Raw genomic sequence first — 27,785 nt, forward strand, 5'->3', positions numbered from 1 at the left:
TCATTGGAAGCTTCTTTGGAAATGTATGCTATTGCAGTTTGCACTTGTATATATATAAAGGCAATAATTAATGCCAACGCTTTGTGTAATTTGCATCGAGTCCAGGCTACCATATCCTGTCGTATGTCTTCAGTACTATATGTATTCAATAAATATTCTGTTGCATCTCCTTTCATATTTTATTGACATTTTTCTTGTATACAACAACTACTCAACTCAGATACTTTGAGTAGGGGTGATTATTTCAAGTGATTGCTTTCTCTTTATCAATTATTTGCAGTTTAGGAGATGTTGAATTTTTAAGCTAAATAAAATAGTTTTAGAAATTCAACTGGCTTGACCTGTATCCGGCAATGTTTCAACTACTTGACAGAGTTGTGTTGACAATTTTGTTTTCCAACATAATCTTTGGAAATCCTAAGATGATTTTAAAAGCCCATTTCTTGATTCATAATAAGTAATTTGTATTTGGGTAAAATTTCAAATATTGTCATATGTGGGGGATTTTGATAACTGTGAATTCAAGTAATCTAAGTCAAGCATCAAAAGTAATGTAAGGTTAATATAGTTGTGGATGATTGGCAGGCACTGTTATCTAGTTGATAGATTTTAGTGTGCCAAATGTATCTTCCAGCCTTAGAATAACTGATAAAGGTCAAGCCCTTTGTTAAAAACTTGGAAGACTGGAAGGAAACAATGAAAATCTTTAAAAGCAGTGCCTGACTTCTGACTACATATTTGAATCATCTATTTTAAAAAACATTTTATTGGGGGCTCATACAACTCTTACCACAATCCATACATCCATCCATTGTGACAAGCACTTTTGTACATTTGTTTCCCTCATCGTTGTCTAAACATTTGCTTTCTACTTGAGCCCTTGGTATCAGCTCCTCATTTTTCCCCCTTCCCTCCCTGCTCCCCTGCCCCCACGAACCCTTGATAATTTATAAATTATTATTTTGTCATATCTTACACTGCCCGACGTCTCCCTTTACCCACTTCTCCACTGTCCATCACTCAGGGAGGAGGTTATATGTAGATCCTTGTAATCTGTTCCCCTTTTCTCTCTCACCTTCCCTCCACCCTCCCGGTATTGCCACTCTTAGCACTGGTCCTGAAGGGATCATCTGTCCTGGGTTCCCTGTGTTTCCAGTTCCTATCTGTACCAGTGTACATCCTCCGGTCCAGCTGGATTTGTAAGATAGAATTGGGATCATGATAGTAGAGGTGGGAGGGAGAAGCATTCAAGAACTAGAGGAAAATTGTATGTTTTCATCATTGCTGCACTGCATCCTGAGTGGCTCGTCTCCTCCCCGCTCATCTACATGTTTTTAAAAGCAGTAATAAGAACAATGCCCTAATCGAATTAGAATTTCTGCAAGTGGGGTCCAGGCTTCTGTAAATGCTTTATAGGTAATTTCTAAGCCTAGATTTTGAAAACTACTGAATTAACAAAACAGCTTATAGGCTCAAATTTCTTAGCCCCAGAATTTGTGTTTATGCTGTAGACATCTCTCTACCTTGGACTAGTATGAGTCCCACGTGACTTTTGCATGCAAGTCCCTCCTGAGATTAGTGTGTTGCTGAAGAGGGCTGGAGCTCACACTTGTGAATTATATACCAATTTAAACTATCAAACAGAACTTTCACATGAATAACAGGAAAAAGTACATATGAAATGGAATCAAATAACCCAAAATGGGGAGAACCTCAGATCATTTAGAAGTCAAAAAGGAAATTAGGCCTCATCAGTACAGTCGTATGGGTGGAAAACTAGGAAATTGCACATTTAGAAAACTTTGTGGAGTGTGGGACGAGTGAGCCGAGCCTTTGATTGATCTTGCTGTCAACTTCAGTTTTGCTTTTTAAAAACTTTTCACTTTGCAAAAATAATTGCTAGTATAGAGGGAAAGGATGCTAGGATAAATAGAACAATTAACCAATTGCCTACCAATGTTCTTGCCTCTGCACTTTTCTCTGTGCTCATGAAAGGGTGCAAACTAGGTTTGTGAGTTTTTGCTTTAATCAGTTTTTTAAGATAAGTGCGTACTCTGCCCATTATTCTAAAGCTTGCTATATTAAAGCCCCTCTGGCAAATGGACACATTTTTAACTCGCCTTTTGGGGGAAAAGGCGATGATAGTTTAGTATGTCAATATGTCCTCGGCCGTTCCTCTGTGAATGGACATTCAGGGTATTTCTTCTCCCTTTTTTGGCCTCAAATCATTGTACATATAACCTTTGGTACATGTGCTTTTGTTTCTAAAATGACCTTACAATCCATGTTTTGGAGTTCATGTTTGTGGATACCCTCTCTGTTAGTGAGAATTAGTGAGTAGTGAGTTGGACGTTAGGTAGAAGTATCCCATAAGGTATTTTAGGCGTACTTGAATGCTACTGAATCCTGGTGACAAGAGTGCTTTTCCTAAGTCACAGGCTATCGAAGGTAGCATCTCCATGAACCATCACACCTTGATTTCAAAAGTGTATACAGTTGTACACATTACAGCTCTCTTTAGACTTTTAAAGATTTTATGGCATTCATCAGTTGCCCAAAAGAGGTTCAAAATGGATAATATATGTGTCAGAGGAATCCTCGTTCTAGAGAACCCTGTAAGGGTTATGTGTTCCCATCAGATACCACATTATTATCACAGTGTTCTCTTGCTGTCAAGGTTTGGGTTGAAATAAATTAATTTACAGAAGGCATAAACCTAGAAGAGGTGACAACCGTAGAGGCCATAATCTAATTCATCATTATCTTTGTAGGTTGTAGTGTTGTGAAATCAGCCCTCTCTAGGAGTTGGGGAATATTTGAGGTGGAGGACTATTAGATGCGCCCAAGATAAAAAAAGACCTAGGCGTTCATTTGGCCACAGGCGTCTCTGAGCCGTCTCTCAGGTATGCCTGCTAAAGCCAGGGGAGTGATCTCAGGTTACCCGCCTAAGGTGGAGTCAGTTCCTTTTTTATGTGGACTGCCTAGACCACAGTTGATGAATTGTGTTGAAGTCTGTGACCCACAGTTTAGGGGGAGACATTGATGAAGAATAGATCAGGACAGTGATGAATGAAAGTGAAGTCACTTGAAGACGGTCTGTTTTTTGCATCAGAAGGAGAGGCTACCAAAGTCACATGGTAACAACCCTTGGAGAATGAGAAGACCAGAGGGAAGTGTGTAGAACTTGACACTGGAGGTCAGATAAGTGCTCCATAGATGTTTGCATGGATGGCTATAACTTTGAATGCAAAGGATTTTGACTTTGAGATGGACTCTTATCTCTAAGACAGGCAAGAGCTCTCAGCCAGGCTGCCATGGGAAGCTGGGACTTCCATGTCGGGAACCCTTTAAACCTTGTAGTCTGTGAGCTGTGGAGAACCTCAATAATCCTGTGACTTGGACTTTCATTGTCTCAGATGCCTGCGTTCTGAAATGCAGAAAGCTTCTAGGATAATATTATAGGCGCTTCAAAAATGCTTTTATGCAAGGAACACTTTGACCCAAAGGGGCACATGATTGTCAGTACTTTCGAAAAATAAGAGTATTTCGAAAGATACTAAAAAACTGGAATCTAGTTAATTCCTTCCTGAAATTGTGGTGGTTAAGTTATTCCTCTGTTAGACCTGATGTCACTCATCTAGAATTGTGGTTTTTAAGTTTTTATTTTTGTTTCTTTAGAGCAGAAATCCACATTCTTTTGAGTGCTGTTGCCACTGAGGACGCCTGGGTCTCTGTCCCCTCTCCTTTGTGCTGCAAAGGTACAATTGCGGGGTTAAGAAGATGGGGTCTTGGGTCCACACCCAGTTCTTCCACTTGCTGGCTGTGTGATCCTGATGGCGCCACATCTGTTTCCTAGCCTATAAAAGGAAACTAAAGAGCCCTGGTGATGCAGTGGTTAAGCACACAGCAGCTAGCCTAAAGACTGGAAGTTCAAACCCACCCAGCACCTCCATGGGAGAAGAGACCTGGCAATCTGCTCCCATAAAGATTACAGCCTAGAAAACCACCTGGGGCAGCTCCCCCTTGTCGCATAGGTTCATGGTGAGTCGAAATAGATTCAATAGTACCCAACAACAAAAGGAAATTAGTCATAGCACCTACATAATGGTGAGAAAGCCTTTAGCACACTGCCTGGCAGATAGATAAACCAGAACCAAACTCCGTGCTGACTCATGGTGACTCTGAAGGAAGGGTAGCAGTGCTCTGAGGAGTTTCTGAGACCAGTGGCAGCCCCGTACGGAACCACTGCACCAGCAGGGCTCCGGCAGATGGCTAGAACCCAGGAAGTGTTCTGTGACCATTTTTTGTACTCACTCTTGAGCTTTCCATTTTTCCCCGATTTAGCAGGAGTGCGATTTGTATGTCTGTACCATGGGTTCCCAAACTTCCTTGGCTTACCACCCCCTTTTCAGAACAAAAGATTGCTCAGCACCGCCTAGCAATGAGAAACGTTAGTTCTGCAGTCCATCATCCAGAATAGAGTTTAGACAGCTGCTTCTGCAGTGCCCTGGCATCAGCGCATCGCCCCTAGAGGGGGAGTTTGTCCGTTTTGGAAAACACTGGTCTCTACGCTCTTGAATACCACATGTTTAACACTACATTTTTTATGTTCCCCGACCCCTTCCTCAAGCCTGCTCGTGGTCCGCCCTTGACCTTCTCTATTTCTTCTGTGGGCGCCATTCACCAGAGGAGACAGTGTGGGAAGAGCTGGTGCCGCTAGCCCCGGAGTCACATCATTTGGGATTGCCTTCCTTTTGCCCACTTCCTGCATGCAACTCTGGAGAAGCTACTGACTCGCTCCATCCCAGTTTCTTCAAGAAGAAAGAGGCTTGATAGTCTCTGTGAGAGAACATGCATGGTAGGGAGCTTATGGTGCCCGACACTTAAGTGCTTAATGCATGTTAATATATTCTTTTTTGCTTTCAAGCCAGAAATGCTAGTGCCCTTTGTAATGCCTCCCTGCACCCCTCCCCACCCGCTGTCACCTGGAAGCCATCAGTGCTTTTGATTCTTCCTCAATAGTCTTGGAACTCCCTCTTCATTACTGTCTTTAGACCACAGTGTCGGAACCAGAATCCATTACTCAAAGAAGTTCATAGGCCCCTGAAATTATCTGCACACTTTTTGACGTGTGCATTTTCCCCAAGGAAAGGTTTCTTTATCATTAACTTTCACACAAATCAACAACTCATAAAAAGTTAGTGATTGCTGGTTTAGTCCCTTCTCTCTTGTCTGTACTCAATACAGTGGTCTGTAAACTGACATTTCCCCTGAGTCTCTCTCCCTCAAACCTTCTCACTGTTGCTCAGTTAAAGAAAGAAGTTCACATCACATCTTGCTTATGCAGTCGTGTTAACTCCATGTTGTCTACAGTGGTGGTTCTCACCCTCCCTAAACATTGATATTTCATGGGGAGCTTTTTTTAAAGACATGGTGGGTGCCCAAGCCCCATCCCAGACCAATAATGAATAATAACAATTCCCAGGCATCAATATTAATCTTAAAGGCACCCCAAAATTGGCAAACCCATTTACATGGCACAAAAGGGAATACACAGCTTGTCAACACTGCTTTTCCTATCTAATCTACCTCTTCTCCCATTTATGGCCCGTCATTTGAGCCCTGGACACACTTCTCCTTATTCCCAGACATGCTGTATTGATTTCTGCCTCTGAGCCTTGACCTGTACTGATTCTTCAGCGTAGAATACCTCTTATCCTTCTCCTCCCCAGTGAATGTCTCTATTTTTAAAGACTGAGCCTATTATCATTTCCTTGGCAAAATAGTCCCAAGAGAATTAGCCCCCTTACTTTGTTCAGCTCTCTAGTATAGGACTTAGACGGTGTTGTTCTTATTTGTCTAAATAAGCCTTTCTCAGAGCAGTGGACTCTTCTCTCTTCTGCTTGGTATTGAGGCAAGATGTTGCCTCAGTCACATAAATAAAAAACAGTGGAGAAACCGCACTCTATTTAGGAACGCTGCACAGTTGGGGACATACAGTTAAATATGGAACACCATACGTGGTTAGCGATGCTTAGAAGACATTGCATCCTCCACCATTGCCTTTTCATACTTTTATTACATGGTTGAAGTATTTGAAGTTCATCATCTGGGAGACGGAAAGTTGATCAGCTTTTAAAATACCCCAGACATTCCGTTTTTTTGTTGCCAATGATCAACATCTCTGGCATAGGAAGAATTCCTCCTCAGGTTGGACTTTACCTTATTGAACAAATAGCACCAAGCCATGGCATTTTCATCTCGTGAGACTCTCCGAAGAATTCTGAGTGAGGCATGGAGAATCGGTCATCAACTTGATGGCAGCTGTTTATTTTTGCCCGGCAGCTTATACCAAGTCACTGATTTAAAGGGGTATCCTTATATGGAATTTCTGTAGTCATTATATGTTTCTAATTTTGATTTTATTCCTGGCCTAATCCTTCTCCGGGATATTTTTAATAGACTTCTTTTACTCGCAGGATTGTCCAACACTTTCAGAAGCATAACTCACATGTGATGTAGTAGCATTGTTCCTTCAGGGCCCAGGAAACATGTAGAGATGGTATTGAGGGAGGGTACTTCAATAAATGTTCCCAGAAAGGTTCTTCTGGATGCTGCTTATCATAATTATTTTTCCTGAACATTGGCCAGCCACAAAACTAATGAGGAGAGATGGCTTATTTAAAGCTCATACATTAATAAAAATCAATAAATAAAGCTCATACAAAGAACAGTGAGTACTAACTGAATGTTGTGATTTGAATATACGTAGTTCTGGTATGCTGAGTATGAACATGCCCTGTATCTGATTGGTTACTTATTTAACAATTTGGAATACTAAGAAGTTTCTGTGTACTGAAAGTCAAAATATTGGGTGCTATTGATTGAATGACAGCCTTGTGTTTGCCATGAAACTGACCCTGACTCGTGGCAGCTCTCCTAGTTACCTAATTAGATAGCTGTGGGAAGAGAAATACAGTAGAACCCTGGACCTTGACACTAAGCCATTCTAAAAGGAGCATCCAGATGCGATGCAGCCGAGTTCCAAATCAATTTTCCCATAGACATAACTGAAAACAGATTAATTTGTTTAAAAACCACCAAGTTTTTACCCTAACCTTGCCTTTTTATATATAAAACATTACACAGAAATTTCAAAGTAAGTTCAGAGTTAAATAATATAGTTTAAATAAGAAACACATTAAACAAGTTGTTAACAACTACACTATGGCCCAGACTTTGAGATTGATGAGGATCTGGATCTCTGGACACAGATGTGGAGAAAGAGGTATGGAGACAGAGTCATTGTTTGGAAGGGGAATCCCCTTCCATAAAATCAACTGGTAGCTGCTTTTCAGGAGTTTTTCCCCTTCTTTGCCTTTTTTCACTAGGACCTGGCTGGTTTTCTCTTTTAAAAAAATTTTTGTCTAATATGGTCTGCCGTTGGCATTTCCTTAAACTGTTTTCTGAAAGGGTTTACTAAATTATCATCAACAATATCGATAACATGGTTAACCAGTTCCTTATCATGGTTCTTTTCAAAAAATTCTTTCTTAGGACCCATGTTTTTATCTAAAAACAGTACAAAAAGCCACAAAAACTAAAAGAGTTAAGAGCAAAACGCTTGGAACACAGCTGCAAAAGGTTTAAACAATACATACTAACAATGCCAACTAACACCGAGTGACTAAAACACGAACTACTTTTGTGTACAAAAATCATGTGCGTCGGGTTGGTTTCCGATGTTTTGCTCGAGCTCTGACGCAAAATGTTCTCGACATTTCACCGACATTTCACGTCTAAATCCGATTATGTCGAGTACTGATGCGGTTGAGTACCAGGGTTCTACTGTACTGCAAACGAGTGGCTTCAACAGCAAGCAGTTACTGTGTTACAGTTTAGGAGACCAGAAGTCCAAATAGGTGACACTGGCTCTAAGGCCTCTTTTAGCTTCTGTCCCTTGCTTCCTTGGTGATCTTCATGGGATATGGCCTCTGTCTTCCCCAGCTACCTGCTTAACCTGCTCTTATGTCTCCCAAAAGATTGACTCAGAGTACACCCCCACACCAATACCATCTCATTAACATACCCAAGGAAACCCATTCCCAAATGGGATTGTATCCATTTACAGGACATATTTTGGGAGGACACAGCATATGTAACAGTGACCTAGTGTTTCACAGAACAAACATTACCTGGTCCTGTGCCATCTTCATATTGGCTGATACTTTTGACCCTATCATGATACCCTTTTACACTTCCATCCCTCTTATTTTAAGAGTGACAATAATAAATGGCTTTACAATAATCTGGACCTATCAGGAGTACTTCTTTTCAACAGGATTTACTCAATAAAGAATATTTTTCAGTCATTTAAATAATAATTCATTGTGCTATTGGAAATGGGTAATGGTGAGGCTTGAACATGACAGACATAATTCATGCCACTGAATTGTACATGTAAAGAATGATGACTTTGAAAAATGTTTTCTTAAATGCATATTCCACAATAAAAAGATATATATGCATATGTAAATCTATATATCCTATATATGTCATGTTGACTATACCATATCTATAAAAAAGTTTGGCATTTTAACCATCCTTTCATAGACAATTCAGTGACATTAATTACATTCATAATGTTGTATCGATTTCCAAAGCCTTTTCTTCATCCCAAGCAGGAGCTGTGTGTCAGTTGTCTAAGAGCACTTTCGTGGGGAGATGTGAGAGAGCACCTGCGCCCTGCCCTACAGGAACATAATGTCAGAAGAAGCAGCCAGGGTCTCCAGCAGATCATTGTGTCCTTTTTGCAGCCTAAAATCAACCACAGACAGCTCACTGTTGTTTGTCGTTCCGCTTTCGGTGAGCCAAGGCCTATGTAAAGGACCCTGTCTCCGGTGTTTGTGCAAGCGGCTCCTGGATGGTTATCATCACTGGGCTTTCAGAGTTCTTAGAGCCGAGTTGTTACTCCTTCTGAGACTTACTGAGGCTAATTTGAGAAATGAACACTTGTTGGAGCACTTGCTTAATAAATATCCAGGGCTAAAGAGTTGCGATCCTGTACATTTAGAATCATCAAAAGAGCTAGGCTGTGCCCCTCTGTTGAAACTATTCACCTGTGGGATCCCTGTAGCCAAGTAAACTGGAAAGCTCTTATGAATACTTAATTGCTTTTAATGTTAGGTTGATTTTGGAACTGCTTACCCTAAACGTGACCCGTTGTCAGTTTATCTGGTTGGGAGCAGACCACATCCATGGGAAAATAAGTGAGATCTCCCAACTTTTAGTGCAGTGGTCCCGAGTACACTTTCTCCCAGCTGCATTTCAAACAGATACTTGTTCATGGAGTAGCAGGAGCCACGAGAACACACAAGGGGCTTCACAAAGTTCACAGAAAATCCTATTACATTTTAATTCTATTTTTCCATAAACATTTTAAAGCTCCCTTATATTTGGAATTATTCATAATAAAACTAAGTTATTGGGCTGTTATTATGTGGATACCTTTCAGCCCCACTGTATAAGTTTTCTGACCACTAGAATAACATGCAGAGGGAACCTGAAAATACAGAACCCCAAAATAGGTCCCTTAACTACTCTGTACATCTAGTTTGGCCAATACTTACCCTTCGGCATTATTTGTTCTAGCTCAAATACACAAAAGCCCCATATGTGTGTTATTTTTGTAGCATGCCTGTGAATTAGGTGCGTATCATTTTATGGATGTGCAAGGGAGGTAAAGAAAATTGTGTTAAGTAACGACTCAAAGCCAGTAGGGTTTTTTTAGCTTAGTTTTCTAGATTTATTTTTCTCAGTACCCTTTATTTATATTCTGTCTTTCCCCCATTGCTATACAGTATCATTTTTTAAATAAATCATTTTATTGGGGGCTCGTACAATTCTTATCACAATCCATACATCCATCCATTGTGTCAAGCACGTATGTACATTTGTTGCCATCATCATTCTCAAAACATTTGCCTTCTACTTGAGCCCTTAATATCGGCTCCTCACTTTTCCCCCTCCCTCCCCATCCCTCCTCCCTAGCTAGTACAGTTTTGTGAACATACAGCTTTCCTTTCCTCAGATAGTCTTAAAATTAGAAAGTAGATTTTGCAACAATAATAACCACCAAGGGCTGGTAGTGTTACAAATACTGATATTAATTAGCCAGAACCAATTACCATGTAGGATTTGTTGTTTTGTGCTTTCTAACTGATGTCATGGGACAATCCAGGTAGCTGGAGTAATATAAAGTCTTTGTTCTGCCTCCCAGTATGGTTGGTAAGTAGTGTCTGGGGTCATTTCTGGTAGCCATCTGGGATACAACTATTGGCCTTTATTTGTCTGGAATAAAAGAGTAAAAAGAAGCCCAAGAATCAAAGGAACTGGACTTCAGGACTAATTGTTCCTATGACCTAATGCTTCCTCTACCTTGAGACCAGAAGAACTAGATGGTGCCCAGCTACCATTATTTAACATTCTGATTGCCTTTGTCCAGCAGATGAATCCTGATATCATTTAGAAAAATGTGGTCTAGAACTTCAGATTCTTAGAGAATCCCCAGACTTACTAGACTTATTAAGGCTGCATAAGTCCCCAAGACTATAGTTTTGAAATTTGAATCGAAATCACCTTTAGAATAAGTAGCCGTTTACCTCAAAGAGTAGAGATTGTTGACTTTGAGTATTGCGTGTTTTAAAAAGCAAAGCAACCTTATATAAGACCAAAAGTTCAACAGCTATTTTAAATCATAGACGAGAAAGTTAGGAGGCAGGGAGTTTATGTAAAAGGACATGAACCAACTCGAACAGAAATAAATAGACTGTTGACTTAATATGAAGAATGTAACCAGTGTCACTGATCATTATGTCTGGAAACTGGAATGAGAACAGGTTTTGCTGTGTATAGTTTCACCAAAAATAGTGAAAAAAGAATGTGGCAGGGGGGAAAAAAGTGAGTCATCTCTGATCCTTGGGGACACTGTGTTGCAGAATAGAACTGTGCTGTGTATGCTGTGAACTTTTCAGTGACTGAGCTTTCAGAAATAGTTTGCCAGGCCTTTCTTCTGAGGTACATGGTAGACCTTGCCACAAAAAAGATTGTAAGTCCTCTTGAATAGGCTTGATTGCTGTGAAACAATGTGGATTGAAGTAATGATTTCATGTTTGATACCAAATTTGTATTTGTACCAAGAGGCTTGTTGCCTGAGTCTTGATGGCTTTTTTATAACTGAGTGGAGTAAATTGAGAAGTGGGCATTAATGATTGGCAGTTAGACACAACTAATTAATTCATGGTCCATCAATGCAGGATTAATCTTAAAGGCTGACTTGTAGGTGGAGTTTACCTTTGAACTATTTATTAAAAAGAAATTTCTAAATAAATAGTATATGTAACCTTGAAAAAATGGTACTGCAACGTAGCAGAACACTTTCAAGTACTTTTAGAGTTCATATAAAATATAATCAAGTTATTAAGCATTACCTTTAGCACTTTCATCTTAAAAATGGAGGAATTGAGTTTAAAAGTCAAAGAATATTGCTACAAAATCACAGGATTTTATTAAACAAAAGTAACAAATGGTGGAGCTTCTGTTTCTCAACATGTCTTCCATCTAGATCTCTGTGCTTCTGTCACAGATTGAATTGTGGCCCCCAGACAACATGTCAGCTTGGCGGGGCCATGATTCTCAGTGCTTTGGCAGTTTTATAATGATGGGATGTAGCAGTTATGTAATGATGTGATCCCCTCCCCCCCACCCCACCCCCACCCCCCGTGATGTGCTCTGATATGATCAGCCCTGATCTGATGTAAGGGCCTTACGTTAGGGTAGGATGCACCACCTCCTTAGGTCACAGCCCTGATCCAGTGTAAAGGAAGTCTCAGGGGGTAGTCTGCATTATGTTGATCTCATAAGAAATACAAGGAGACCGAAGCTTGCAGGTCAAAGGGACCTATACTGCCAAAACCAAACAACGGAGCGGAACGCATCCTCAGGACCCGGGTCTCCTAGATCCAGGGCAAGATTGATGTCAAGAGACATGGAGCTCTCCCAGGAATGCTGGGCCTACAGATGTGGAAAGGTGACAAGGACCTTCGTCCTAACCAGCCAGCCAACTGAGAAAGAAAGCCTTCCCCTAGAGCCGCCGCTGTAAATTCAGACTTCTGGCCTCCTAAACTGGGGGACAATAAAAGTTTTTGTGAAAGACATCCATTTACCGGTGGCATTTCTGTTATAGCAACAGAGGTAACTAAGACAGCTTCTAAAGGCAGTGTTCTCATCTCTTAACTCTTCTCCAAAGAATTTGGTGCTCTTCAAGTTACACTGCGTCAGGACAGCAGTCCCCTGAGGGACTCAAATTGTATTCCTTTTAAATGGTCTTTGAATTTGAGGAACAAAAAAGAAGTCTGAAGGGACATGATCAGGGCCGTAGGTGGGTGGGTAAGGTTTCCCAGCACATCCTTGCTTGCCTTCGAAGAATGAGCAGGTGCCTGTGACAGAGCAAACCTCCTCAGCACGATTTTCCTAGCGTATTTCTCACCTATGAAGTTTTACATTTTCTTGAAACTTCTTCCTAGAAAATCCTCATGATCATCACGTGTCCTTTGAGAAAAATCTATCAAGAGTATTCCTTTGGAGTTTAAAAAAAAACAACTGACCGAATATTCTGAGCTGATCTCACTGCCTTGAATTTAACTGGCTCAGTGGATCCCCTCAGAACCACGGTTTTGATAGAAAAACCACTTATTTTTTTTAAGACATCTTAATGAAATTAAGACATGTATGTTACTGAGGGATTTTCCCTGCAGCTATCCACTGATTACAAAGACATGTTTAAAAACATTTTGCTTGGACTATACCCGTGCATGTCTAAACTAGATACCTAGTAGCAATACTGCTTGACTTACCCTTGTGTGAATACTTAAGGCCAAATTAGTCTGGAATTAGTAAGGCTTTGTGAGCCAATTTCTTGAAATCCTATGAATTTAAATCTAATGTTTCCCACCTTTTAAAAACCTCAAGTTATAATGCAGTTATAGATTTGTGTAGATTAGATCAGACACTAATATAGAACTAATCATTTAGTAAGTCTTGTTTACTTTTCCATTTAGGATGTTTTTATTACTTAATATTTTTATTATAAATCTGGGAGTCCTGGCGAGTCTATTTGGCAGTTTCAGACCTAGTATATTAACAAATGCAAAATTGTTGTCCCCAGAAAAAGGAGAGAACACCCTGAGCATATCTAAAGCTGAAAGAACTGAAGAAAAAAATTCTAGCCCCAAGTTGTAATATTGAAGGATTTCATGGGCAAACTATTGAATGATGCAGAAAGCATCAAAAGAGAAGATGGGAGGAATACAGAGTTACCAAAAATAATTAACATTCAACCATTTCAACAGGTAGCATATTAAGCACTGATGATGAGGGAAGAACTCCAAGCTGCTCTGAAGCCATTGGCTAAAAAAGACAGACAAACAAAACAAGGCTCCAGGAATTGACAAAATACAAATCCAAATGTTTCAGCAAACTAATGAAGTGCCGGAGGCTCTCACAATGCCAAGAAATTTGGAAAGCAGCCACCTGACCGACTGACTACAAGATATCCATATTTGTTGTGCCCGTTACAAAGAAAGGTGACACAACAGAATGTGGAAATTATTGAACAGTACCATAAATGTCACATGCAAGTCAAATTTTGTTGAAGATCATTCAACAATGGTTGTAGAGTACACCAACAAAGAGCTGGCAGACATTCAAGCAGGATTCACAAGAGGATGTGGAACAAAGAATATCATTGCTGACATCGGATGGATCTTGACTGAAAGCAGAAAATGCCAGAAAGATACTTACTTGCTTTCAGGACAACACAAAGGTATTTGACTGGGTGGAACATAACAAACTGGACAACATTGAAAAGAGTGGGAATTCCAGAACACTTAATTGTGCTCATGTGGAACCTGTGTCTAGGTCAAGAGGCAGTTTGAACAGAACCAAGGATATTGGGTATTGCATAGTTTAAAATCAGAGAAGAAATTCATCAGAGTTGTATCTTTTTTGCTGTATTTATTCCATCTATATGGTGAACAAATAATCTAAGAAACTGTATTATGTGAATAAGAACACAGCATCAGGATTAGAGGGAGGCTTACTAACAGCCTTCAATATGCAGATGATACAACCTTGCTTGCTGAAAACCAAGAGGACTTGAAGCACTTACTGATGAAGTTCCAAGATGCCAGCCTTGAGTGTGGACTACAGCTTAATGTAATTAAGACAAAAGTCATCACCACTTCATGATAAATGGAGAAGAGGCTGAAGCCAAGGCTTTCATTTCGCTTAATCTGCAATCAACGTTCCCTTACACAGCAGTCAAGAAATAAAAATGTATTGCATTGGGCAAATCTGCTGCACAAAGTGTTAAAGAGCAAATACATCACTTTGATGCCTGAAGTGCACCTAACCCTAGCAATGGAATTTTCAATTGGCTCATAGGTACGTGAAAGTTTGGACAATGAATAAGGAAGACCAGAGAAGAATTGATGCATTTGAGTTTTGGTGCTGGTGAAGAATATTGAAAATCCCATGAACTGCCAGAAAAACAAATCTGTCTCAGAAGTAATACAGCCAGAATACTCCTTAGAAGCAAGGATGGTAAAACTTCATCTCACATACTTTAGACATGTTATCAGGAGGAATCCGCCCTTGGAAAAGGATATCATGCTTGGTAAATTAGAGAGTTATCAAAAAGAAGACCCTCAAGGAGATGGATCAATACAATGGCTGCATTCGTGAACTTAAGATGAAATTGTGACGATGGTGCAGGACCGGGCAGTGTTTTGTTCTGTTACACGTGGGGGCCCACTGAGTCGGAGGTGAGTCCGGGGTACATAACAAACAACATTGTAGGTTGAAATTCCCCAATAGAATTCTAAAATACTGAGGACCTAATGTCGGGGGTTTAAGTGGAGAGAAAATGTTTTGAGAAACGATGTACAAATGCGCTTTACACAATTGATGTGTGTATGGATTGGGATAACAGTTGTATGAGCCCCTAATAAAATGTTAAAAAAAAAAGAGAATTCTAAAATACTTTAAAAAATGAAACGTGTTAAAGTATTCAAGCACTAGCAGTAATAATACTTCTTCTATTTGCACAGTTCAGATTAAAATACTCATTAGCTGAATTAGCTATTTATGAAAATTCAAATAAAACTGCCTTGAGTTTGATACTATACATATTTTTTTACTTATAAAAATGAATGTCTTATGATAAAATAATAATTTGTAGATTATCAAGGGCTCATGAGGGAGGGGGGAACAGGGAGGGAGGGAGAAAAAATGAGGACCTGATTCTGGGGCCTTAAGTGGAGAGCAAATGTTTTGAGAATGATGAGGGCAATGAATGTACAAATGTGCTTTACACAAATGTTATATGTATGGATTGTGATAAGAGTCCTATGAGCCCCTAATAAAATGATTTTAAAAAATGTTGAGTAAGAAACTGTTTCCTTGAGAGTTGGATTTCTCTGTTCATTTGTATGTAAATGGTACTCTTAGTCTAATTCTGACCTACTAAGACAAAGTAAATAGCTATGAATGATGTCAATGTAATTACTCTTAAACCTAGGATGGTGAAATCTTCTGAGGCATAGGTAGGTGTAGCATTGACGATCACATATATTTGTTGTAAATTGTAAAATGGAATAATCAGACCATATTACTGTTTCAGTTTGGTAAACATAATGATCTGTAATGACGGGAAAATGTAAATATAGTAATCAGAATTGTGTATTTTAAGCATTAGGGAAACAGATAAGTTTTAAAGGACTTGAGTTAGAGATAGAGTGTAGTAGACTTTAAGTTTGAAAGGACTTGAGTTAGAGATAAAGAGAATTTAGTAGACTTTGTGAAAATATGTGTATTCATGAACTTTTGCCGGCTAACAAATAGTTTGATTGTTACTTAGTGCCACAGGGTTGATTCTCACTCGGAGTATTGCCAGAGTAGAACTGAATGGCCCACTGAGGCATCTAGAGGGTATTCTTGATGGGATCAGGGCACCTCCCACAGAGGGGCTGGGTGGGTTTAAATCACCTTTACTTGTGCAAGGCCAGGGCTCCTCTACCTAATACTCAGCTTTCAAAACTCAGTGCCATCCAGTTGATTTTGACGCATAGCCACCCACTCTATAGGACTAGTTGACTTAAAAAACCGAATAGCATTTGTTACTTTTCGCAATTCTGCAGGTCACCTATGAGGTTCTTGATTGATTCGGCAGGCTGGCTAGGGCAGGCTGGTCAAGGATGGTCTCCCTCCGAGGCAGGTGGTTGACAGACTAGTGGGTGAAGGTGACCGCACCAGCATGGCTCACCTGTGCTCTAGTCGCTAGCCATGATGGCCCCAGAGTTCAAGGAGCTGCAAGGGAGGAGAAGTGCTTATAGGCCTCACTTTTCAACTATCTGGGCTTTATTTAAGGAGGTTTTGTGGTGCCTCTCGGTTAAGCATTGGACTAACCACAAGGTAGGTTATTCATGCCCACCAGCTGATCTTGCAGAAGAAAGATGAGGCTGTCTATTCCTGTAAAGATGTATAGCCCCGGGAACCCTATGTGGGGTCACTGAGTTGAAAAACTTTCAGCTCCCATGAAGGGTTAGTCTTGGAAACCCCTGAGTGCAGTTCAGCACTACCTTAACAGGTTGCTTTGAGTATGAATTGACTCCATGGTGATACGATGAACTTACTGGATGGCAGTGGCTTCCTTTTTGCACCATCCCTTTGCCATTGTCTGCCAAGAAAGGCCACCTCAGTGTGGGAAAGGACCACCCATGGGCGTGGAGACAGGGAAGCAGAAATAGAGGGCCTTTGCTGCAGCAGTGTACTCCCTTTGGGATTTGTGTGGCATTGTCCCTAAATCCTGATCAACACAAGGCAGTATCGGCATAGAGAGAAAAGAGAGAGTTTGTGGAAGCAGGTTTCCCTGAGCTCTGTCAGATTACCCTATAAGTAAGGTAGGCACAGGTTTACTTGTGCTTGCTTACTAACCTGTAGTGAACAATTTCCTACCACATCAGAGTAAGGCAGGCATCTCTCCCAGATCCTCAGCCCTTTCCTACAAAATCAAAGCCACTTTTCAAATTTATAATCCCAGGTAGGGACAGAACGGCTTCACTACAGATTACCTTGCTTACTGAGTAATCCATCCCTGCTTACAATATTTACCGGTTACGTGAAGCCCTCTTCAACTTTTTAGGTTCTGAAGTTTTGAACTATAAAAGTAGGTGTCTAATCTTGACTCAGTAAATATCCCACATTGATCTTAAACAAGTGCTATGCTGATGGCAGAGTGATGTGATTGTCATAGCTACAGGCGTTTATTGAGCATTTATTGAGTGCTCCTATGTGCCAGGTGCTGTACATTGTCTCCTGGGCCCAACCCTCCCTTGATGTAGGCATTATTGCCCATGTTTTACAGATGAGTAAGCAGACTCACCTGCAGCCATGTGAACTATATTGTAAACCCAGGTCTTTCTGCCTCACTTGTCACACTGGTGTCTTGTGTGTTGTTGTGATGATGGAGGTTATGTCAACAGTGTTTTCAGTACCAGAAGGATCACCCAGGGTGAACAGGCTTTAGCAGAGCTTCCAGTCTTAAAGAGGAAGAGGCGATCCGCTTCTGAGGAATGAGCCACTAAAACCTTGAGAACAGCAGTGAGACATTGTACACAGCATAACAACAATTGTGAGTTTCATTCTGTCAGGCTTAGGGTCACTGTGAGTTGAGACCCACTTAATGGGACCTAACCACAACACAGGTCTATCTGACCTCATTGCTACAATCAAAAGAGTAAGTTTAAAAAAGAAAATTATTTTCCCTGGTTAGTTTTACAGCATGAAGCGTTTGAGTATTCTCTGTTATCCTCTGAAAACTCAGAAACCTGAGAAAACTGTTCCTCTTTTATGCTTTCTTGAAGATGCCCCGGTAGCGTTTTGGACTGTTTAACCACAGGGTTAGCAGTTTGAAACCACCAGCTGCTGTACAGGAGAAAGATGAGGCTTTCTAACTCCATAAAGAGTTTCAGTATCAGAAACCCAGAGAGGCGTTTCTACTCTGCCCCACAGAAGCGCTGCGAGCCGGGCTTTCCTCATGGAAGCGAGGAAGAAAGCTTTCCTCACTCGATCACCGTCAAACATTGTCCACTGTACCAAATAACCAGCCTTAATTTGAAAATGATAGGTGGCTTAGTATGGAATTGTAATTACTGGTCCTCACTGTAATTTTTAATCCTCTGGAGTACTCGATCTCTCCATCCCTTGAACAATAAAACCCACTGTCATCAGGTTTATTCCACCTCATACCCACTCTGTCAGACAGCAGAACTACCCTTTGGGGTTTCTGATGCTGTAAATCTTTGAGGGAGCAGAAAGCCTCATCTTTATCCCATGGCGAGCCTGGTGGGTTCAAGCCACTGACCTTAAAGTTAGTAGCCTTAATGCCCACTATGCCACCAGGGTTCTCTCCTAAATATAAAGTCGGTGTAATCAGGATTCCAGTTTTTTCCACATATGATTCTTCTAAGGATCTGTATTAAAACACAGACCTTCCATATCATAGGTACAAAAACGACATTTTCATTAGAACGTCACCTTCATTTAAGAAGTAAGCTTTGCCCCTTCTTTGTACTCCCATGGCACATCGCCACAGCTTCAGCTTCATCGTTACCAAACGGATACGCCTGGGTAAGTCTGTCCTCGCTAACGTGAGCACCTGGAACATGGAAACCTTGGCTTTCTGTAGCTTTGGAACCTAGCAGGTGCGTTGACATTGGTCACAGGATTTTGTAACCGGATTTCATGCATAGAAATAGAATTGTTTTTCTTTTCTCCTCCATTCTTTTGCCTGCTTTTTTCTTAAGTCCCTCCTCTCCTTTCTGAACCACCTATTTGCTTCTGTCTTAATTACCTCATCTTTCCACGCTCACCTGTTTTTTTCTGGCATCTGCTAATGTGCACTGCAGTTCTTAAGCTTTGGGTGGGTCACAGATCCCTTTGAAAAGACTGAAGAAAGTTATATAGTGAGCACAGTACATTGTGAACGTGTTTTCAGAGTTTAGGAACTCTTGTCTAGGCTGTGAGCGCTGGTGAGCCGATCCCAACTCATAGTGACTTTGTGTGACTGAGGAGATAAGAGTTGGGCTTTTTTACACTTATTTCCCCAACATCTTAGTTCCTGTTTGCTGAGGGTGTGTGAGCGAGCCCATGTCTGCATCCATGTGTGTGTTAATATATGTTATGGACAAATGGTTGTCAGGAAGCTATTTCTAGAACTTGGGCTGCCCAGTAAATATGACAGTCACTGGTCACAGGTACTTAGAGAACACTTAAAATGTGAATAGTCCAATTGAGTTGTGCTATCAGTGTATAGTACACTTGAGAAAAAATGTAAAACATCTCATTAATAGCTTTTTATTGATTGATTACATGTATCCAAAAATAAAAAATCTCAAAAAACTCAACTGCCATCAAGCCCATGCTGACTTCTAGTAAACCTATAGAACAGGGTAGAATTGTCCCTGTGGGTGTCTGAGACTATAACTCATTATGGGAGTAAAAAGCCCTGTCTTTTTCCCTTGGAGCAGCCAGTGGTATCGAACTGCTGATCTTGTGGTTCACAGCCCAACATGTAACCACTGTGCCAGCAGGGCTCCTCAAAAAAGATAGTATTTGATATATTAGGTTAAAATATTTATTACTATTAAAATTAATTTCACCTGCCTTTTTTTTTTTTTAATATGGAAACTAGAAAAGTTAAACAGGAGAACAGGTAGTGTATTTGGTTACATGTTAGGTCACTAACCCTAAAGTAAATAGTTCAAACCCACCAACTAACTGCTCCATCCAAAGATGAGGATCCTTGCATCTACTTTATCCTGTAGGGTCGCTATGAATCAGAATCCACTGGACAAGTAAGGAAGTTTAAAATTATAGATGTGGCTACTTTAGGGGGTAACCAGGGTAACTCATTACTGCCAGCTCATAAAACTCATCTCCTTTCCTGGCTCTGTAAGGACTAAAGATCCCATAGATCGCCGCCCCCACTGACATGGTGCTGCCTATCCCCCCTCCCTACTACCAAATATTTGGGAGAATTAATAGGAAGAATTGACCTGGCTTTTAGTGATATACTTGGATTTCTCTCTACTGTGTATCCGGAACAAGAGTGCAGTTGACTCAGATTTTCACTAATGAAAGGAAGCAGCAGAGTGACTAATGCAAACTGGAGGAGACAGTCTTCTCTGGAATGTTTTGGTACTTGCCTTCTGACACAGGTGTGGCCACTGTTGAAAGCTGCAGTGGAGTCATGCTCAGCACATTTGACACGTGAGGGGCTGGGGCTGTGTGGCTCCCGCCCAGCAGGGCGGTAGATGTGCACTCTTCGATGGGCGCTGCTCTGAAGCAGAGCAGCAGCCTGGGGTGAAAGATCAAAAGCAAACTTCATGTATTTGCTGCCGCTTACTTTCTGGTTTAAGGAAGAAATAATATTTTGGTTTAAAGACTCTCCTGCTGAACTGTGGCATCACAGGATAATAAGAATCATTGTGTCAGAATAGCCTCAATGTTGTGTTCTGGCATCAAGAATGCAGGAGTAGATTTGCTATGGGTTATTGAGAATTGATGACTGTCCCCAGTGGCCAGCTGCCTTTGGTAAGTGCCCACTTCTTTGTATGGTTATATGGGGCATGTAATGTCTGCCTCCCAGCTTTGGTTGGGTAGCAGCAAGTGCCCAGCAGTGCCATCTGATGGGGGTAGAGCCAGGGCTGGCCGGGCGGCTGCAGGCAGAGCAGTGAGGGTAGAATCCCAGACCAGCAGCCAGAGTCTCTGTGAACAGCACGCAGAGGGGATTGTGCTGGTGCTTACCAGTCTATGCCAGTGAAAATCGACACCTTTGCTGTTTTGTCCTGCGTGCCACAGATGGACAGGGCCTCCTCAGGGCATGGGCTGGTTGTAAGGATCCGTGTTACAGGATACAGAATCCAGGGATGGTTGGGTAAGCCTCCGGTGAGCACAACTGGGCTTTGGGAGATGAGTAGAATATTGAGGTCTCAAGTGACATACATACGGCATCTGCAGGATTCATAGCTATACTGTTTGCATGGGAGAATTGTCATGGAAGAGCCAGCAGTGGGGTGGAGTGGTGCAATGTGTATTCAGAGAAAAGTTTGGGACAAGTCGCTGGCTTGCCCTGTGTCCAAAAAAAAAAAAGAAGATATCTCTCTGAGGTGTCTAGAGATTTGATTGAGGCCTGTACAGTGTGTTGATCTTTCATAAAGTATCTGGTAAGAGCAGACAGTGTCATGGGAACTCAGAAGTCTAAAGCAAATGAGTCTAAGCCCTCTTGAGTAGACATTAAGCAGCTCTGTGTCTTTGCTATGTTGTACTTACTAAGAGAATTTATATTTTCTAGAGAAAACATTATTTCTAATTTTCTTTTCAGTATTAGGAGCTGTGGACGTGGGGGTTTTGGGCATTGGCTTGTGTGTTAATGTACATGAAAATAGCCAGTGCCCCTTGCTGGTAGGGGTCTTGGGTGACAGGGAGGTAATTCAGGATGAATAACCAACCACCTCAGGCAGTCAAATGCACGTCAGGGTGCGCCTTGCCCAAGATGATGCCTCTTGTGAATATTTGAGATGGTTGTTCTCAGTTGTAATTTATTAGCAAACTGTGTCCTCATAGCAACTCCTTGGGAGGAAAGAGCACAAAGCTAGTAAGGGAGCAAACGAAATTAGCTGACTGTACCTGAAGAGAAAAAAGCTTTTCATTTCAAGGCTACTTCTGTCCAACTGGTGTGTGCATTTGCTGTCTGTGTAGTGTCACATAGTAGTGCTACACTACATCCACTCAGATTATGGTTGACATAATCTGAAAGCCCTGCTTTGCTTTCCCCTTTGAAGAGCATACAGTACAGCCACCTTGTTGCCAAAGTTGTGTCCAATTTGAATGTGCTTGAAAGTCAAGTGAATGCCTGTTAGGAGCCGAGCTTACTGCTCTCTATCTTTGTCAGTACTTGCAAGAGCAACCTAAAAGAAGTTCGTATTCCTAATTCCATCATTAACATAATGATGATGCTCTGTATTGCTCACTAGAGCACGCCCCTTTGCCAAATTTCCCATTAAGAGGACACTGATGTTGTCCTAGTGAATAAATCCCAGCACACATGATGCAAATCAGCGTGTTCCTGCCTGCTGCGCTGTTGCAGTTAATTTTAGCCGGGGTTTGTTCTATGAGTTGTAAAACTGTTTGCCGACGTAGAAGTTAGTAAGCTGAAATGTGACTTCTCGACCAGATTGTGTTTATGATCGGGAGGACAGTCTTCGGAAGAATTGTGGCTCAGATTTCCTTTAAAACTTGCTTGTAAGTACCTAGTGAGTTTCTAAGCCTTCTCTTTGTTCCCTTCGCCTTGAATCTTCCTCGTGTTACTGTCACACTGATTTTTTTTTTAAACCACCTCTTGTGAAAACTGGAAACTCTGAGGTGGGTAAAATTTTAGAGAAATCTCAGAATGATGGCCAAAGGCTCTCCTTTAAATGTATCTTCCTTTTGTCGGAAACCTGCCTTACTCTGTTTTCCCAATTTCCCAAGAGGAAATATTTGATTCTTATTTATTTTTATCATTGCAAAAGCCACTCTGTAGATTATTACTTCTTTTCTCTGTTAAAAATCTTTGATTAATGGAAATGATTCCTGAAAATATAAAAATGTTATGTTGTGTCATTGGGTTTTATTTTCTATGGTAACTTAACCTTGGTGGGGGGCTTAAAAATGAATTCCTTTTATATTTAACCTTAGCTACAAGGTTATGCTGCAGAAATAATGTGTCAGGTGTAATTTTTTAAATAGATGACTAGAGCTTTGTATGTTTTTGTTTTCTTTAAGGAGGAGTTTGTGCCTAAAACTAGTCCCTGTACTCCTAAAGAGAAATGCTCTATCAAAAACATTAGAAGGCTTTAGAAAGTATTGAAAACATTCTCTGAAAGATCACATTATTATTAAAATTAGCCAAAGGCCATGGAGTTCTCTAGATCCTCGCTGCTTTTTACCTACAAAATCGTTGCCATCTTAAATTCTGACTGAGGACGTAAGTACAAACTTTAATAGATTGGCAAATCTGAATCACCTTGCCTAGGTTTGAAATGAGTTTTAATTTAGAGTAGAGTAGCTTTATGGCAGACAACTTCTTTGCAACACAGAACCAGGCATGGTTTTATCAAATAAATTATAAATAAGATCAGTTTTAGGAATAATGCTTTTAATGAAACAGTTCAGAGGTGTAGTAGTTAGTAGCTGCCTGTCAGCCCTCCCTGCTGCCTCTGAGCCTGGAGAACCATGCCTCAATTAGAATTGTGAACACCCTTTCCCCATTTTGAAAACTTTTCATTTAGAAACTTTATTATGTATTGTCTACTTTTCAGTATTAATGACCTAAGATGCTAACAATGAAAGGAAATGTTTTGGTGATACATTTAGGAGGAAAAAAATATATGACAGAGAAAAATAGAACTGAGTATGGGGGCTATTTTTAGTTAAAAACATTTTTTTTAATTAGGGTTTTTTTGTTGGGTTGATCAGAAGAGAAGTTTGCAGTCTAGATGAATTGTAATTATAGCAGAAGAACCTCTAACGTTTTAACCTAGAGAAACCAAGGGGATTTTCGTACAGTATACGTTGTATAACTCAAGTGTGTCTTTCTCTCCAAAGAATGTAACAGTTCTTTTTTAGTCTCAGCCATTTATAAAGGCACCGTCAGAACGCTGCAGTGTTTCTCAGGCCGTGCTCTGCCGTTGTCTTTTATTCCCTTCATTAACTGTAGTTCAGTCATACAGAAAAGAAAAGCTGTTTAGGATGTATCTATTTTTTTGACAGGGGTTTTTACAGTTGTTTTTATTTTATTTATTTATTTATTTTTAGCTTTTTGACAAAAAAGCATTATTTTCTTTAGGGAGCGGTTGCTAAAAGGCCCAGAAGTATGCTCAGTGTTTGTGTTACTGATTTGCTGTAAGCTGCGAGAGAGCAAAACAAGTGAATGAAAGGGGAGAGCGTTTTAATTGTGGACATGAGGATCAGTCAGCCTCTGAGCTGCTGCTGTGGTGCCCCCATTACTTGCCCCGTGTGCCTAATGAAGAGCTCTCTGTGACAGGCCCCTCCCTGCTGGGGCGTGTTGACTGGTTCTGACCTTGGATGTGGCAGATCACCATGAGCTCAACTCACAGAGTCACCAGCGAGGAAGCCATGTACTGAGAAACACAGGCCCTCTGGGTTCCAGCCTCTGTGCTGTGCACACCTATGCCTTCTACTGAGAGGCCCTTGCTGTAGCGAACTGACTCTGCATGTCCTCATGCACGCTACTCATAGTCCTCTACCGCTTAAAATGTTGTAGACCCAGAGGCTCTGACAGAGGAGCCCCTAATTGCCAGAGATTTGTATTACCGAGACCTTCTCCAAGATGATAGCCTTCTGCTTAGAAGCTTTGAGGAGTTTTCAGACAAGCAGAGAGGAATCCTTCTTCCACTTCGTCCATCCCAGGTTTTAAAAGGCAACTTGTCTGCATGGCTAAAGGGTGGCTGGGTTATATAACAAGTCGCCTTTGAATTTGGATCTGGATGCCTGCACTCAGTGATCCTCTGTAGAATGTTCTCTTCTTTTTCAAAGGGCAATTTTGCAAGGAGAGGCTTTGTGATGTTGAGTTTCACCCATTTGTGTAAAATGAGAGAATATATGATAATAAGCTCCGACAGTACAGGAGGAATGCCCACTTACCCCAGGGAGAGCAAGGCTGCTAAGGTTCGTTAGCATGGATTAAGCACCCACAGAGCACTACAATGCACAAAGCAAGCCTCCTTTCTATTCGCAAAGAACTCACGTGCTGGAATTAGACAGAGTCTGGCCCTGGGACAAAACAGGCTAACTATAGACCATCAGGAGGAAGAGGAGGAAAGTATAGAGGAAACCACCATGGGGTGGGGTAGGGTGGTGTTGGTTGAGGGCAATTTGGTTTTTGATTTACCTGGACTTTCACCAGGTAGGGTTAGGGTGGACTGTGGTGCTGCTGGACCCTGCATCCCTGTCTCTCCCAGCAGCTGGGGAGTGATGGTGGCAAGTGAGGAGACTCACTCCAGGGCCTCCTCAATCCCAGCCCTCTACAGCCCCACTGCTGTGGCAAAGAGGAGCCAGTCAGCTCACCTCTTCCGAACTGCTGCCATTATTATTATAAGGAGGAAGAGGGTAAACTTGACATCCTTTGAATAAGAAATTCAGGAAATGTGGAAACTTCTTTCTCTACTCAATTAGTTTAGATAGTAGTCTGAAAATCCAGATCGCCCCTGCCCTCCTAACCTGATGTGCAAAAGTGTTAGCGAAAAAGTTTCTTCACCCTGCACTGGTTTAGGATTTTGAGTCAAGTGCTAAATTAGCTCGAGACGTGTTTGTTAAAGTTCTCAGAATGAAGGCATCACAGAAGGCTTGTAAGCATTACAACGCTCATAAAGGAGTCTGAAGAACGTGACTCGGGCCGAGTTCCTCACGCAGACTCAGGTAATGGAGATTAATAAACAGGAGAGCCTCCTGCTGAATCAGTCATTCTTCCCTTTGTACTCATCCCGGCCAGCCTCTGACTAAGGTTCTGAGTCTAGTTCATGACTCCACAACTAAGAAACCTGGACAGGGCTGCTCCACAAAGAACTTAAAAAAAAAGATTAAAGGGTTGAAAAATGATAGCTGTAATAAGAGGTTGGGGGACATGTATTATTTAGCTTAGAGAGAAAAAAATAATAATAACCAGCTGGCTTGAAATTTTGTTCAAGAATCTATCTGACTCAACACCAAAGAATGATGGCCAACTATTACCTGCTTCTATTGAAAATGTAAATGCCCCAAGTCCAGGAAGGGTTAAGGAACAGCTTGGTTCTCACAGAGCAGATACAGCATCTCCATCACCTGGGAGAGAGTGTGAGAAATGCAAATTCTCAGCCCCTAACCCAGATCACAGGAGCCCTGGTAGTGTAGTGGTTGGTTACCAGTTGGGCTGTTAACCCTAGATAAGCAGTTCAAAACTACCAGCAGCTTTCTGGAGAAAAACTGGGCTTTCTACTCCTATAAAGAGCTACAGTCTCAGAAACTCACAGGAGCAATTTTACCCTGTCCTATAATGTCGCTAGGTATCAGCATAGACGTAAAGGAAGTGAGTTTAGATTTGAGTCCAGACCTATTGATTCAGAGATGATGGGGCTGGTTTCCAGCTATCCGTATTTTAACAGGCCCCCATGGGACTGACGTGCGATAATGTCGAGGATCATTAGGTTAGAAATCACAGAAAAGTTTGTCCGACAGTGGGCCTCAAACAGTGGGCAGGGTTGATTCAAGAAAATGCCATCTCTCTTCCTGAAGTCATTTGAAAATGAGCTTGTATTTGTTTATGAGGTTTTCATCAGTCACTGAAGTCAGGGGATAGGTGACCTGTCAAAGTCCCTTCTAGCCCTGACTTTGCTCTGGATTTCCTTTTGTCACTTAGACATTAATAATTAACCGGTGGGGGATGTTTACAATGACTACTGAGCTGAACAGTTATATCCTTTTCAAATAATCAAATGAGGTCATACAATAGTTGGAATATTGTGTTATATATTTCTTCCTTTATTTTTGTCACAGTGTTGTTAAGTAGACATCCCTTCACTGCCCACTCCCATTTGACTTTTTCCTAGCTGCTGGCCTTGTCAGTTCCCTAAGAGACTGACCAGTGAGCTGTCTTACTACATGAGAAGGCCATTCCCTGACCTGCAGGTAGGGGTCAACGTGAAAAAACCGATGGAGGACTCAAACACAACATAAGTGGCTGAAAGTGAGTGCCATTTCCACCACTAGACAGGAGGCTAGGGACCTATTTTATCTTGACATTTTGTGATTACAATAAATAACCAAGAGTACTTTTAAATCCACTGCCATCAAGTCACTTCCCGCTCAGTGACTTAAGTAGAACTCAGCGAGCCAGCATATAGCTGTGATTGCATAGGGTGCCCAGAGCTGCCAATCTTACTGGAAGTGCACCACCTCTTCCCTGAGCGGATGGTGGGTTTACACTGCCAGCCCCGTGCTCATCCGCTGGACCACTAGGGTGAAGTAAGCACTTGACACATATAAATACTTACTCAATTTAAATGTCCGAGGCCATAGGTGCTTTGTGTCATGAATCATCTAGGTTCAGGGAAATTTGGCAGTTCTTAACCTTCCCCATCAAAAAAATGATTCCCCAGTGTCGACTCTTCATTCCTCCACCTCCTTTGAAACTGTAATCTGTAATTTACTTTTGCCTTTGCCCTTTGGTATGCTGCTCCTTGGTGTTTTGGTTCGACAGAAACACACACTGCTGTGAATATGTCTATTTGTGATACTTTGTATAGCACTCAGTACAATGAAAGCTTTTAGCAGTCATCATGAAGAAAGAAATCTCTGTGGGCTTGTTTTCCAGTGCTGTTTAAAAAGCATCACACAAGTAGCACACTGCCTGTGAAGACCTGCCCTGCTGGAACCAAGGAATCGTGGTCACAGCACTTGAAGATGGACCAGTGACTTTTTTTTTTTTTACATTTTATTGGGGGCTCATATAACTTTTATCACAATCCACACACCCATCCATTTTGTCAAAACATCTGTCCATGTATTGCCCTCATCATTCTCAAAACATTTGCTTTCCACTTGAGCCCTTGGTATCAGCTCTTTTTCCC

General features: G+C 41.3%; 1 protein-coding gene across 5 annotated transcripts in view; it reads left to right on the forward strand.

The window, feature by feature from the left end:
- Positions 1–27,785, forward strand: part of SLC20A2 (solute carrier family 20 member 2) — a 106,209-nt gene that overhangs the window by 17,894 nt on the left and 60,530 nt on the right. The window contains exon 1 of one of the 5 annotated variants that reach the window (XM_045286843.1): positions 20,695–20,712. The exons of 1 other annotated variant lie outside the window; for it this stretch is intronic. The gene's annotated coding sequence lies outside the window, so the exon portion shown is untranslated. Of the gene's footprint in view, positions 1–20,694; positions 20,713–20,894; positions 21,067–22,197; positions 22,423–27,785 lie in introns of those variants that run through there. 3 more of the 5 variants (XM_045286841.1, XM_045286842.1, XM_004707563.2) reach the window with 3 other exon arrangements.

Source organism: Echinops telfairi, unplaced genomic scaffold (genome assembly GCF_000313985.2).
Source record: "Echinops telfairi isolate 266 unplaced genomic scaffold, ASM31398v2 ScPeMD7_9;HRSCAF=40, whole genome shotgun sequence".
Classification (NCBI taxonomy): Eukaryota; Metazoa; Chordata; class Mammalia; order Afrosoricida; family Tenrecidae; genus Echinops; species Echinops telfairi.